Source organism: Lytechinus pictus, chromosome 2, assembly GCF_037042905.1.
Source record: "Lytechinus pictus isolate F3 Inbred chromosome 2, Lp3.0, whole genome shotgun sequence".
In the NCBI taxonomy this organism is placed as follows: Eukaryota; Metazoa; Echinodermata; class Echinoidea; order Temnopleuroida; family Toxopneustidae; genus Lytechinus; species Lytechinus pictus.
In genome coordinates, this window is record NC_087246.1 from 55389857 (window position 1) to 55402971 (window position 13115).

A 13115-nucleotide genomic window follows, 5' to 3' on the forward strand; every position below is an offset into this window, starting at 1 on the left:
AAGCTTGACATATAGGGGCGCTGAATTTATCTTCAACCTGGGGGTGGTGGAATTGATGTTCTACCTACGGGCGCCGATATAGGGAGCGCCGAAATTGAAGTTCGAATTAGGGGGACGGTGAAGTGATTTTCGAACGGGGGGGGGAGGGGGGCGCTAAAGTGACGTACAAACCAGGGGGTGCGCCGAATTGATGTTCGACGTAAGGGCGCAGAATTGATGTCCGACGTAGGGGCGCAGAACTGATGTTCGACGTAGGGGGTGGCGAATTGATGTTCGACATAGGGGGTGGCGAATTGATGTTCGACATAGGGGATGGCGAATTGATGTTCGACATAGAGGATGGCGAATTGATGTTCGACATAGGGGATGGCGAATTGATGTTCGACATAGGGGATGGCGAATTGATGTTCGACATAGAGGGAAGCCGAATCGATATCCGACCGGGGGGGGGGGGCGCTGAATTGATGTTTTACTTAGGGGCACCGAATGGATGTTTGACGTAGGAGTAGTGCCAAATTGATGTTCGACATAGGGCGCCGAATTGATCTCCAATCTTGGGAGGCGCGGAATTTTTGTTCTATTAACGGGCGCTGATATAGGGGGCGCCAAATTGAAGTTCGACAAAGGTGGGCCGAATTTATGCTCAACCAAGGGGGGCGCCGAAATGATGTTTGACCTAAGGGCGCCGAATTGATGTTCGACATATGGGGGAGCCGAATTGATCAATGCTAGCGCATTAACTTTATCTCAAATCTGGACCTGTCTAATGCCTAATGCCGACTTAATGCCATGGTTAACTTCGAACTTGATAATTCCGAACTTTACGTTTAATTAGGTTGGACCAATTACCTAAGTAGCCTTCAACAGATCTAGTCCGTATACAGAACTAGTCCTAGATCTAAATATATTTTTCTTAGATCTAGTCTAGTCTCTAGACCTTGATAGACTCTGATCTACTCTGTATCAGCATGGAACGTATTCTAACGTCAGGCACAGACAGTGAGCAGAACATACACGTAAACTGTCTAGGCCAATGTTTATCACACGGCTCTGCATTATACTACTGCAATCGCATATTAAACTCGCCCCGAAACTCCCGAACTTGATCCCCGTCTTGATCAACAAATATAAAAGCTGATTGGTCTAACGTAAATCAATGTAAAGTTTGGATCGAATTAACCAATTCTAAGTTAACCATGGCATTAGTCAGCCGCAGGCATATATAGACACGTCCAGATTTGAGGTAAATTAGTTAATGCTCTAACCTAGGCTAGCTATAGCCTAGTATTTTTTTCCTGTTATAAATGGCAATTTGATAAGTGTTTAAGAATTGGATCTAGAGATAGACCTAAGCCTAAGGCCAATTCATGGCAACGCGAACGACCACAATTTTGTAAAGATCAAGTCCACGCGCATGCGTACTCGTATTCCGAAGACGCAAGTCATGAATATTCATATTGGCTCCCACAACTGTGGCGGGAAAAATAATTTCGCTACCGGGACCCATAGGCGGCGGAAGCGGGGGGGGGGACCTGTCCCCCCTAAATTTGAGGTGGGGGACGACCCCCCAAAAAAAAAAAATTGTTGCTGATAACCTTTTTTTTTTTGCTTGTCAATTTTTTTTCCTGCGTCCCCCCTAAATTCAGGTGATCCCCCAATTTATTTTTGTGTCCCCCCCTAAAATTTTGGTTGATAAACTTTTTTTTTTTGCTTGTCAAATTTTTTACCTGTGTCCATCCCAAAATTTCAGGTGGACCCCCCTAATTTTTTTGGCTTCCGCCGCCAATGCCGGGACGCGAAATTATTTTTCTGCCGGGACCAGTAGCTATATTGCTGGCCGTGTGCCAACGAAGTCAGACATCGGCATGATTGCGAAGATAATCGTAACACAGGATTGCCTGGTAGATAGCGCTTTTTCCATATCCTGTTGGTAAAGCAACAAATATGTCGTCAATCACGCTACGAATGGATAGGCGCCGCTTTTCCGACGGCGGCGGCGTCATCAACATTGAAATCTTAACCAAGATTAAGTTTTTGAAATGTCATCATAACTTTGAAATTTTATGAATCTAGTTGATGAAACTTAGACATAAGAGCAATTATGTATCCCTGAACATCCCGTGCGATTTTCAGGTCACATGACCAAGGTCAAATGTCATTTAGGGTCAACGAACTTTGATAATGTTGAGGGTATTTGTGGAATTGTCATCATAACTTTAAAAGTTTATAAATCTAGTTCATGGAAACTTGGGACATAAGAGTTACCATGTATCCCTGAATATCTTGTGCTTGTTTCAGGTCACATGACCAAAATCAAAGGTCATTTAGGGTCAATGAACTTTGGCCGTGTTGGGGGTATTTGTTGAATTGGCATCATAACTTAGAAAGTTTATGGATCTGAACATGTAGTTCATGAAACATAGACATAAGGGTAATTAAGTATGTTTTGCACATGTCTTAGGTCACATGATCATGGTCAAGGTCATGTTGGGTCAATGGACGTAGTATTTCATTATCATACGAGAGTTTTCTTTTGTGAATAATTATTCTATAGCTGTTCTTAAAGTCAGCACTGCTGCTATATCGAATCGCGTAATGCAGGCGAGACTGCCAGAGGCGTTCCACTTGTTTTTGATCGTCTCGGAATTTTCCACTAGGAATGCCGAGTTTATCGGCAGCATAATCCAAGCTTTCTCGCAGAAGCTTCTTGCGTGTACCCGTACTCGCCATTTTGGATGAAGAAAGTGACGTCATTTCACATGACTTATAGATACGCATTAGGCTACCTTCTTCTTTCTGACGTATTTCTGATTGGTGCGATTTATTTTTTCTTCATACGTATTATCCATGAGAATTTTTCGTACGCAAAACTGGCGTCTTTTCATTTTCGATAAAAAAATAAATAAATAAAGCAAGATGGGAGTGTGGTGGCTGCTTCGCAGTTCGTAGTCTTTGCCACATCAGACGTATCGCTTGCGTTCAGCATAACAGTAAAGACAATAACTACAGCCTCCGTCTAGATGATAGGCTAGTTCAGAGAGGAATAAAACTTTGTTTCACAGGACAATGGGGGGGGGGGGATTAGAATTTTTCATATTTCATGTAATAAAATACAAAATAAATAGTGAGTGGATGACGTCATCAGTTCCCTCATTTGCATACCGATCAGGATGTGGATATAGATGTTTTGTGAAATCAAGCGAAACTTTAAAATGTCATAAATTTCTTACTTTACATCCGATTTTGATTCAGCGTTATGCTTGTTTTATTTATTTTTTCTCTTTTTATTCAAAATAACTTTTTGTTGGGATTTTCCTGCATGTTAATTAGTGCTCTAAAGGTTCCCACTTCTGGTCTCCAAAATAAGATTTCAGCTTGAGCTTTGGGCTCGCATCAATCTTTCATTGAGATACACAAATTGTTCTTCGTCTAAAAACGTGCTTAAAATGTCAAATTTTCAGATGGGAAAAATAATCCAGCTCGCGCCTCGCACTCGTATTACTTTTTAGATACTGTCACCTTGGACATGATTTATTTTTGTTCAGGACTATTGAAGACACTTATTTTGTCCTAATCTTACACCTTTGTTGCATATAATGTTTAACCAGCTGCTTACATTCCTCAGGTGCGGTAGGGTAGGGAGCTTGCACGCAAAAAGGGCTGCTGCATTGTTAGGAGCTTGCGGTGACACGACATTTGCTCCTGCGACAATTGCTCCGGGCTTAATATTTCAGAAGGCATAGGATTAGAGTTAGGATTGTGATAGAGTTTTTGGTTCAGAATATTGTAATGATTACGAATAGGGTTTATTTAGTTTTGGAAGTTAGGTTTTATGTTTTGCTTATTGTGTAGATTTTCCATCGGAGCAATTGTCGCCGGAGCAAATGTCATGTGATTGGTTAGAAATTGAGGTGTGTGTTGGAGTGAGCATTTTGAGCAAGATACCCTGAGCAGAACATATTTTAACCTTGGTTTGGGAAGGTTAGGTTTTCACCTCTTCCTGTGTGAGAGATGTTGCTGAGGTGTCTCGAGTGTTGAGACCGGTGTGAAGAGGGTTGAACGATTCAACACTTAGCATTTTCAGGCTGGCTATTCCTAGAATCCTCATGACTGCCACACACACCATGATCAGCAACAAGCACCGGAATTACCAAGATATCCGTAAGTTTTGTATGTTTGTATCTTTTGCAAAAAAAATGAAACCACTTAAGAGCTTACTTGGTATCTTGAATGTTAGTGATCAATATTGTAGAACTCTTATTTTAAAACACAAGATGAATAGTGTGTTTGGATTTTATGAGAATTGTCAATTGGCATTAGAGTATATGAAAAGTTATATTATATGTCTCCTTTAAAGTCTCTTTTGGAAGAAATGTTTTGTGGAATGATTGTTGATTTAATAATATACTGTATTGTTGATTTAATAATATACTGTATAGTGAGCATCCAAATTCATGATCAATCATGAAGGTTTTTTGGGAGAATGTTATTTAAGCCAGGTAGTATAGTTAATATAATTGTTGCATGATTATGGAAGGGAACTTTTTCTGGAAAACTTTGTTATTTCTTTAAAACAGTCGCAGTTTTGGTCTACCTCTTAGCTGGCCTAAGAGTGTAATATCCTTGTCAAGAGATACAACACAGGCTCTGGGCCTGATGACACTACATAATTCCAATGTAATTGGGTCTTCGACGGACTCGCCGTCAACATTCAACACTTCTGAGTGAATGGTATTGAGGAACTACGCTGTGTTCCTGGTGATTGTCTTCATACACCCCAATTGTCGACTCAAGAGAACGTTCGTTCGCCAGTATAGACAGTGGTATTGTCACCCGCTTTCATCGAAGAAAGTATGACTGAACCATGATATTTGAAATCATGAAGTATATACCGGAACTCATTTTCTTTTCACAAGAAACCGAACGTAAATTATCAAATTGCTGAAAGTATTATTATTATTATATGCTAAAGTTACAGGTTTTCATTGCATTGACGCCCAACGGCGACAATGCATTGTTCTTGTTCCGTATTCCTATTCCGTCGTCTTTGCATTGACGCCCACTGGCGACAATGCATTGTTCTTGTTCCGTATTCCTATTCCGTCGTCTTCTTCTTTGCATTGACGCCCAATGGCGACAATGCATTGTTCTTGTTCCGTATTCCTATTCCGTCGTCTTTGCATTGACGCCCAATGGCGACAATGCATTGTTCTTGTTCCGTATTCCTATTCCGTCGTCTTCTTCTTCTTCTTCCACCAAATCCCATTTGTTTAACACATGGTTTTTGTTAGCTCTACCCTGGCTCCGTCCCTCATCCAAATTCATCCAAACTTTGTAGACATGTTGTCCAGCATCCTTAGTTGTGCACCTCGTCTTCCATTTTCCAAAATCACTCATGCATGACCATCAAGGCGCCATTTTGTAAATTTCAAGTCCATTTGCATACCATTACTAATCTCGTCCTAACTCCCGCATCCTGCATGCTACAGACTTCTAACAAATTGCTATAGATAGTCAAAGAGTTGCTTCATCATTTGCGACATATAACCTGACCTTAAAAATGCCTGCTTCATGCCCTAAATTCAAATCCGAAATAGCCTTCCTTCAAAAACTTCATATTTATTGAAATGTAAAGTCAAAAAATCGTAAAATGGCCATAACTTTCTGTTTTTTTTGCAATTCGAGCTCATATATTTAGGAATGAATACTGGCAACATATCATACATACGAGTCATTTTTCACGCATCATTGACCTTCCGGTATTGAAATAGCGCCCTCTAAAGTTTCAAAAACGCTTACCTTTGAATGCTCCTCGTTGCGTCATGCATGGCCAAACCCGTACCCTTTTTTAGATTTAGGGTGTTCAAGATATGCCCTTTCATGCCATTTAGAAAAATATATACCTTACCACTGACGAAATATCTGAAAAATGCTCCCGAAAATCAGCAAAATACGCAAAAATGCACTATAATGCCAGCACAACTTCAACTTGCTCTTATTTCCTTATTATTGAAGCTTATTCTTTCTAACTTGGCAGATATGAGGATTGATATATACTTTAACCGTTCGTCAACCTTTTGTGACAGAAACTGACATAGAGCTGACGTCAGGTTAAAATTATTGTGCAAAACTGTCATTTTTAATGTCTTTCTTTATATGGCATTTACTTCCGGTCTATTGCTTGCGCACAAATAAAAGTGGTATCAATGTCACCGCATTGGAATGCTCTATCCATTGATACCAAATACGACATAGGTTACAACAGAAAATTTCAAGATAAGCCAATCTGAACACATGGTATACTACTCACAATGCACACATTATCAACAACAGAATTGTACACAATGTCTATGGCATAACGTATTATGCATGCACATCTTTCTGTTATGTACTTTACACTGAGTTACGTTAATGAACTGTCAGGGAAATTTGTATGCTTATTCATATCACTCTTTGTGTCTTTTTCTCCCTTCTCTCTCTTTGTTGAGCAGCCATATGGTCTAAAAATGGACGAAATCTGTTTGACTCGAGAATGTAACTTCCTATGGAGGGCAAAATGTACCAAAATCTACTTTGATTAACATGTAATTTTTGTTAGTCCTCCCCTGCTTCCGCTCCTCATCCAAATTCATTCCGATTTAGTAGACATGTTGTCCATGATGAATTATTGTGTACCTCTTATTTCATTTTCTAAAATCATTCATGCATGACAGTGCATGCGCCATTTTGAGTGAGTGACATCATCATCTCTCTCATTTGGATGTAACTGGCTCGTTCATGTAATAAGCGAAACTTTGAAATGTCATAACTTTCTTATTTTTCATCCGATTTTGATGAAATTTTCAGCATTGTGCTTGTCTGATTTTTCCCTATTGATTCAAATCAACATTTTTCTGAGGTGGACTTCACCTTTCAATCAGACGCGTCAATGCATGCACATCGTTCGGAAACGATTGCAGTTCTAGTTGCATTGACGCCCAATGGCGACAATGCATTGTTCTTGTTCCGTATTCCTATTCCGTCGTCTTCTTCTTCTTCTTCTTCCACCAAATCCCATTTGTTTAACACATGGTTTTTGTTAGCTCTACCCTGGCTCCGTCCCTCATCCAAATTCATCCAAACTTTGTAGACATGTTGTCCAGCATCCCTAGTTGTGCACCTCGTCTTCCATTTTCCAAAATCACTCATGCATGACCATCCAGGCGCCATTTTGTAAATTTCAAGTCCATTTGCATACCATTACCAATGTCGTCCTAACTCCCCCATCCTGCATGCTACAGACTTCTAACAAATTGCTATAGATAGTCAAAGAGTTGTTCTATCATTTGCGACGTATAACCTGACCTTCAAAATGCCAGCTTCATGCCCTAAATTCAAATCCGAAATAGCCTTCCTTCAAAAACTTCATTTTTATTTAAATGAAAAGTCAAAAAATCGTAAAATGGCCATAACTTTCTTGTTTTTATTTGTTTTGAGCTCATACTTTCAGGAATTGATACTCGCAACATATCATACATACGAGTTAGTTTTCACGCATCATTGCCCTTTCGGTATCTAAATAGCGCCCTCTAAAGTTTCAAAAACGCTTACCTTTGAATGCTCCTCATTGCGCCATGCATGGCCAAACCCGTACCCTTTTTTAGATTTAGGGTGTTCAAGATATGCCCTTTCATGCCATTCAGAAAAATATATACCTTACCACTGACAAAATATCAGAAAAATGCTCCTGAAAATCAGCAAAATACGCAAAAATGCACTATAATGCCAGCACAACTTCAACTTGTTCTCATTTCCTTATTATTGAAGCTTATCCTTTATAACTTGGCAGATATGAGTATTGATATATACTCTAACTGATCGTCAACCTTTTGTGACAGAAACTGACATAGAGCTGACGTCAGCTTAAAATTATTGTGAAAAACTGTCATTTTTAATGCATTTCTTTATATGGCATTTACTTCCGGTCTATTGCCTGCGCACAAATAAAAGTGGTATCAATGTCACCGCATTAGAATACTCTTTCCAGTGATACCAAATACGACATAGGTTACAACAGAAAATTTCAAGATAAATCAATCTGAACACATGGTATACTGCTTACAATGCACATAATATCAACGACAGAATTGTACACAATGTCTATGGCATAACGTATTATGCATGCACATCGTTCTGATACGTACTTTACATTGAGTTACGTTAATGAACTGTCAGGGAAATTTGTATGCTTATTCATATCACTCTCTCCGTTTCTTTCTCTCCCTTCTCTCTCTCTTTGTTTAGCGGCCATATGGTCTAAAAATGGACGAAATCTGTTTGACTCGAGAATGCAACTTCCTATGGAGGGCAAAATGTCCAAAATCCACTTTGATTAACATGTAAATTTTTTTATTCCTTCCCTGCCTCCGCTCCTCATCCAAATTCATTTGGTAGACATGTTGTCCATGATACATTAGTGTGTACCTCTTATTTCATTTTCTAAAATCATTCATGCATGACAGTGCATGCACCATTTTGAGTGAGTGACATCATCATCTCTCTCATTTGGATGTAACTGGCTCGTTCATATAACTCTTTTGTTAAAAATAAGCGAAACTTTGAAATGTCATAACTTTCTTTTTTTACATCCGATTTTGATGATATTTTCAGCATTGTGCTTGTCTGATTTTTCCCTATTGATTCAAATCAACATTTTTATGAGGTGGACTTGACCTCTAAATCAGACACGTCAATGCATGCACATCGTAATGAAACGATTGCAGTTCTAGTTGCATTGACGCCCAACGGCGACAATGTATTGTTCTTGTTCCGTATTCCTATTCCGTCGTCTTCTTTGCATTGACGCCCAATGGCGACAATGCATTGTTCTTGTTCCGTATTCCTATTCCGTCGTCTTCTTCTTCTTCTTCTTCTTCTTCTTTGCATTGACGCCCAATGGCGACAATGCATTGTTCTTGTTCCGTATTCCTATTCCGTCGTCTTCTTCTTCTTCTTCTTCTTCTTCTTCCACAAAATCCCATTTGTTTAACACATGGTTTTTGTTAGCTCTGCCCTGGCTCCGTCCCTCATCCAAATTCATCCAAACTTGGTAGACATGTTGTCCAGCATATCTAGTTGTGCCTCTCGTCTTCCATTTTTCAAAATCACTCATGCATGACCATCTAGGCGCCATTTTGTAAATTTCAAGTCCATTTGCATACCATTACTAATCTCGTCCTAACTCCCGCATCCTGCATTCTACAGACTTCTAACAAATTGCTATAGATAGTCAAAGAGTTGCCCCATCATTTGTGACGCATAACCTGACCTTCAAAATGCCATCTTCATGCCCTAAATTCAAATCCGAAATAGCCTTCCTTCAAAAACGTCATATTTATTGAAATGTAAAGTCAAAAAATCGTAAAATGGCCATAACTTTCTTGTTTTTTTTCATTTCTAGCTCATATTTTCAAGAATTCATACTTGCACCATATCATACATACGACTTAGTTTTCACGCATCATTGACCTTCCGGTATTGAAATAGCGCCCTCTAAAGTTTCAAAAACGCTTATCTTTGAATGCTCCTCATTGCGTCATGCATGGCCAAACCCGTACCCTTTTTTAGATTTAGGGTGTTCAAGATATGCCCTTTCATGCCATTTAGAAAAACATATACCTTACCACTGACGAAATATCTGAAAAATGCTCCCGAAAATCAGCAAAATACGCAAAAATGCACTATAATGCCAGCACAACTCCAACTTGCTCTTATTTCCTTATTATTGATGCTTATCCTTTCTAACTTGGCAGATATGAGTATTGATATATACTTTAACCGTTCGTCAACCTTTTGTGACAGAAACTGACATAGAGCTCACGTCAGCTTAAAATTATTGTGAAAAACTGTCATTTTTAATGTCTTTCTTTATATGTTATTTACTTCCGGTCTATTGCCTGCGCACAAATAAAAGTGGTATCAATGTCACCGCATTGGAATGCTCTTTCCACCGATACCAAATACGACATAGGTTACAACAGAAAATTTCAAGATAAGCCAATCTGAACACATGGTATACTGCTCATAATGCACATATTATCAACAATAAAATTGTACATAATGTCTATGGCATAACGTATTATGCATGCACATCGTTCTGCTATGTACTTTACACTGAGTTACGTTTATGAACTGTCAGGGATATTTGTATGCTTATTCATATCACTCTCTCTGTGTCTTTCTCTCCCTTCTCTCTCTTTGTTGAGCGGCCATGGTCAAAAAATGGACGAAATCTGTTTGACTCGAGAATGCAACTTCCTATGGAGGGCATAATGTCCTAAATCCACTTTGATTAACATGTAATTTTTTTTAATTCCTCCCCTGCCTCCGCTCCTTATCCAAATTCATTTGGCAGATATGTTATCGATGATGCATTAGTGTGTACCTCTTATTTCATTTTCTAAAATCATTCATACATGACAGTGCATGCGCCATTTTGAGTGAGTGACATCATCATCACTCTCATTTGGATGTAACTGGCTCGTTCATATAACTATTTTGTTAAAAATAAGCGAAACTTTAAAATGTCATAACTTTCTTATTTTACATCCGATTTTGATGAAATTTTCAGCATTGTGCTTGTCTGATTTTTTCCCTATTGATTCCAATCAAGATTTTTCTAAGGTGGACTTGACCTTTCAATCAGATGCGTCAATGCATGCACATCGTTCGGAAACGATTGCAGTTCTAGTTGCATTGACGCCCAATGGCGACAATGCATTGTTCTTGTTCCGTATTCCTATTCCGTCGTCTTCTTCTTCTTCTTCTGCTTCTTCCACAAAATCCCATTTGTTTAACACATGGTTTTTGTTAGCTCTGCCCTGGCTCCGTCCCTCATCCAAATTCATCCAAACTTTGTAGACATGTTGTCCAGCATCCCTAGTTGTGCACCTCGTCTTCCATTTTCCAAAATCACTCATGCATGACCATCAAGGCGCCATTTTGTAAATTTCAAGTCCATTTGCATACCATTACTAATCTCGTCCTAACTCCCGCATCCTGCATGCTACAAACTTCTAACAAATTCCTATAGATAGTCAAAGAGTTGCTCCATAATTTGTGACGTATAACCTGACCTTCAAAATGCCATCTTCATGCCCTAAATTCAAATCCGAAATAGCCTTCCTTCAAAAACTTCATATTTATTGAAATGTAAAGTCAAAAAATCCTAAAATGGCCATAACTTTCTTGTTTTTATTCAATTCGAGCTAATATTTTCAGGAATTATTACAGGCAACATATCATACTTACGAGTTAGTTTTCACGCATCATTGACCTTCCGGTATTGAAATAGCGCCCTCTAAAGTTTCAAAAACGCTTACGTTTGAATGCTCCTCATTGCGTCATGCATGGCCAAACCCGTACCCTTTTTTAGATTTAGGGTGTTCAAGATATGCCCTTTCATGCCATTTAGAAAAATATATACCTTACCACTGACGAAATATCTGAAAAATGCTCCCGAAAATCAGCAAAATACGCAAAAATGCACTATAATGCCAGCACAACTTCAACTTGCTCTTATTTCCTTATTATTGATGCTTATCCTTTCTAACTTGGCAGATATGAGTATTGATATATACTTTAACCGTTCGTCAACCTTTTGTGACAGAAACTGACATAGACCTCACGTCAGCTTAAAATTATTGTGAAAAACTGTCATTTTTAATGTCTTTCTTTATATGGCATTTACTTCCGGTCTATTGCCTGCGCAGAAATAAAAGTGGTATCAATGTCACCGCATTGGAATGCTCTTTCCACCGATACCAAATACGACATAGGTTACAACAGAAAATTTCAAGATAAGCCAATCTGAACACATGGTATACTGCTCACAATGCACATATTATCAACAATAAAATTGTACATAATGTCTATGGCATAACGTATTATGCATGCACATCGTTCTGCTATGTACTTTACACTGAGGTACGTTTATGAACTGTCAGGGATATTTGTATGCTTATTCATATCACTCTCTCTGTGTCTCTCTCTCTGTGTCTTTCTCTCCCTTCTCTCTCTTTGTACCTCTTATTTCATTTTCTAAAATCATTCATGCATGACAGTACATGCGCCATTTTGAGTGAGTGACATCATCATCTCTCTCATTTGGATGTAACTGGCTCGTTCATATAACTATTTTGTTAAAAATAAGCAAAACTTTGAAATTTCATAACTTTCTTATTTTACATCCGATTTTGATGAAATTTTCAGCATTGTGCTTGTCTGATTTATCCCTATTGATTCGAATCAACATTTTTCTGAGGTGGACTTGACCTTTCAATCAGACGCGTCAATGCATGCACATCGTTCTGAAACGATTGCAGTTCTAGTCTTCTTCTTCTTCTTCTTCCACAAAATCCCATTTGTTTAACACATGGTTTTTGTTAGCTCTGCCCTGGCTCCGTCCCTCATCCAAATTCATCCAAACTTGGTAGACATGTTGTCCAGCATATCTAGTTGTGCCTCTCGTCTTCCATTTTTCAAAATCACTCATGCATGACCATCTAGGCGCCATTTTGTAAATTTCAAGTCCATTTGCATACCATTACTAATCTCGTCCTAACTCCCGCATCCTGCATTCTACAGACTTCTAACAAATTGCTATAGATAGTCAAAGAGTTGCCCCATCATTTGTGACGCATAACCTGACCTTCAAAATGCCATCTTCATGCCCTAAATTCAAATCCGAAATAGCCTTCCTTCAAAAACGTCATATTTATTGAAATGTAAAGTCAAAAAATCGTAAAATGGCCATAACTTTCTTGTTTTTTTTCATTTCTAGCTCATATTTTCAAGAATTCATACTTGCACCATATCATACATACGACTTAGTTTTCACGCATCATTGACCTTCCGGTATTGAAATAGCGCCCTCTAAAGTTTCAAAAACGCTTATCTTTGAATGCTCCTCATTGCGTCATGCATGGCCAAACCCGTACCCTTTTTTAGATTTAGGGTGTTCAAGATATGCCCTTTCATGCCATTTAGAAAAATATATACCTTACAGCTGACGAAATATCTGAAAAATGCTCCCGAAAATCAGCAAAATACGCAAAAATGCACTATAATGCCAACAT